The 2524-nt window shown below is 35.2% G+C and overlaps 1 protein-coding gene across 10 annotated transcripts in view; it reads right to left on the bottom strand.

The window, feature by feature from the left end:
* magi2a (membrane associated guanylate kinase, WW and PDZ domain containing 2a) overlaps positions 1–1240 on the bottom strand; it is a 332668-nt gene extending 331428 nt beyond the window's left edge. For 2 of the 10 annotated variants that reach the window (XR_002921266.2, XM_036210187.1), the window contains exon 1: positions 969–1239. The gene's annotated coding sequence lies outside the window, so the exon portion shown is untranslated. Of the gene's footprint in view, positions 1–968 lie in introns of all 10 variants that reach the window. The other 8 variants (XM_036210186.1, XM_024291335.2, XM_024291329.2 and 5 more) reach the window with 5 other exon arrangements.
* Positions 1241–2524: the final 1284 nt, after the last annotated feature.

Below are 2524 nucleotides of genomic sequence, written 5' to 3' on the forward strand. Positions count from 1 at the left end.
GGGCAATAACTATCATCATGAAAGTGGAGCTGAGCTGTGCACATTAGAAACCTGAGGGGGGATTTTCAGGCCTGCACTTGTGTTTTTGGTAACTGGAGGTATCATGAAACATTAGACACCGTTACATGAGAAAGCTGTCTCATTAAAGTAAAATGCCGGCTTTTAATTCCTCTTTTTGTTCGTTTAGTCATAGATATTTTTCATTTGCAGCTCTTGGAAAGAAGTGGGTAAAAACAAACAAAACGTCCCACGTCTATCTGTGTTGAAAAGTTTTGCATTAATAAATGTAAATGTGTGGCTAACGTGTCAATGCTTTCGGAGTCATTGTAACAGCTGTGAAGGTAGTAGATTCAGTAGGTTGCAGACTAAATTGTACAGTTTTGAATAATTAAAATAAAGGATGTAAAGGGCTTAAATAAAAAAATGCTAATGTAGCAGACATTTTTGTTACAATTTTCAAATAAGGTCAGCTCTTTTCAAAAGTTAAGGGACGTTTGAGTAAAAACCTCCAGTAGGGCTTAATTTAAATTATCTAAATCCAGGAAAAGGTCACAATTTGAATTTTTTTTTTTTATCTTGAATACATATGCTTGCTAAATCTCCTCATTCTTTAGATAAGCTAAAGACCTTACTTATGCTAACTACACTTATGCTAATTAGCCAATCTATCCTCCTTAAGGTTTTTTTTTTTTTTTAAACCAACAGAAGCTCAAATCTCCATAAAAAGAGACCAGAGATCATGTAGTCAAAGGTTAATTGTAGAATTATTACCTTATAACTAAAAATCTTACGATTAAAAAAAAAAATCAAGCTAGGTCTCTGTAACTTTTTGTTTGGCAGGTGAAGCAGGGATAAATAAATAAAAAATAATAATACGTTCCCACCAAAACTAAAATAATAGTTTTGTAGGCATACATTTTTTTTTAGTAAATTGTATCTAATATCAAAATAAAAAGCACTTCACTAACCTTTATCTTGAGTTGAAAATGGCTCCCAACGGGTTTTCGTCCGCCATGTTTGGCACGCTTCCCGCGCAGATCTTCTTCTCTCGTTTCAAATCGTGTTGCATTCAGGTCCCCTCCGGAATTCGGCGCAAGTCGATGAAACAAACGTCTCTTTTCACAAATAGTTTACACTTTACACACATAATTTTTGAACAACTGTAACCCATTTTTAATTGATATCTATATCTGAAATTTTGAACAAATGCAGCGTTTTATTGCATTAAAAGAGAACTGGGATTTATGTGAAACATATTGTCCTATCTGAAGCATAGATAGCACATCTTTAGAGCAGTTAGTTATTTAAAGCAATAATCTAATGTTTTTTTAAATTTTAATTCAAAAAATATGTCTAAAGCTTAGCATAGGTAGCATGGAAGAAAAAAAAGTCCTAATAGTTTTTATTACAAATCGAGGCATTGAAAGCTCAGTTTGAAATAAAGATAAACTTTAGCTGTTTTTGAATGACCAAAATCTGTTCTGCATAGAAAAGTATCAGATTTTCATGTACTGACCACACTTCTATCCTCTCAACTACTTCTATTTGAGTCACCTGACTAAACGGTTTCCTGAAAAACACATTTTATAACTCTGATAAAAGACATAAGCAGTCTCAGAAGGTGGGTTTTGACCTGAATATTTTACGATTCATTTCTAAATCGATCATTGGAACAGCAATATAGTCACATTAAAAGAAATAATCATTGTAAGAGTTTTACTTATAAAATAGAGCCCAAGAACAAAAAAATGACACATTTTAGTGATTTTTAGAAAGCGGCTGTAACTACAACTAACTTTTACAAAGTGTTTAATAACAGACTTTTTTTTTTTTTATTTCCCTTGTGTTAGATAAAAATGGCGACTGAGAAACAGGCGTCTTTAAATGATGCAAACACGAATCTATTCAGAGCAGATGAATATCTTTTTATAAATAAATGAATATAGTGTACTTCTTAACAATGGTATCTGTGTGCTGCTCTTCTTCATGAGGGGTAGCCGAGAACATTCGTTTGACAGCATTTGTCAGTTTACATAAAACTGGATGCAAATTAGTTATCTAAAGCCGAAAAAAAAGAAAAAAAAGCCATCAGTGGCTGCATTCAGAGGACAGGGCATGAGCCATTTCCAATGCAAAGATGCCCTGCAGACGCTCTCTGACTGTTTTACATCACAAACAGGGAAATAAGTTCAGTATTTCCATTCCAGCAAATAACCATTCAGAATGTTTGAAAGCTTTTGACAGCAACGTTTTCCTGTTTTAAACTACAGCGGAATACAAATATGATTGTGTGGCTAATTGGACTGGGTGTTCAGTCCTAACAAGGCAGCCTGGTGTGGAATGAAAGGACAACGGTGCCTTGTCTGTGCGGACGGACTGGCACGCAGACAAGAAGCATCAAAGGAGGAGCGCCAGAGCCAGCCCGGACTCAACCGCCATGAATCCAGAGGATGAAGTTTTCTCATTTGAAGTAAACATTTGGGGAGGGAACTCCCCGACGGAGGCAGAATGACACCGACTCAGC

The sequence above is a fragment of the Oryzias melastigma genome, linkage group LG23 (genome assembly GCF_002922805.2).
Source record: "Oryzias melastigma strain HK-1 linkage group LG23, ASM292280v2, whole genome shotgun sequence".
NCBI lineage: Eukaryota > Metazoa > Chordata > Actinopteri > Beloniformes > Adrianichthyidae > Oryzias > Oryzias melastigma.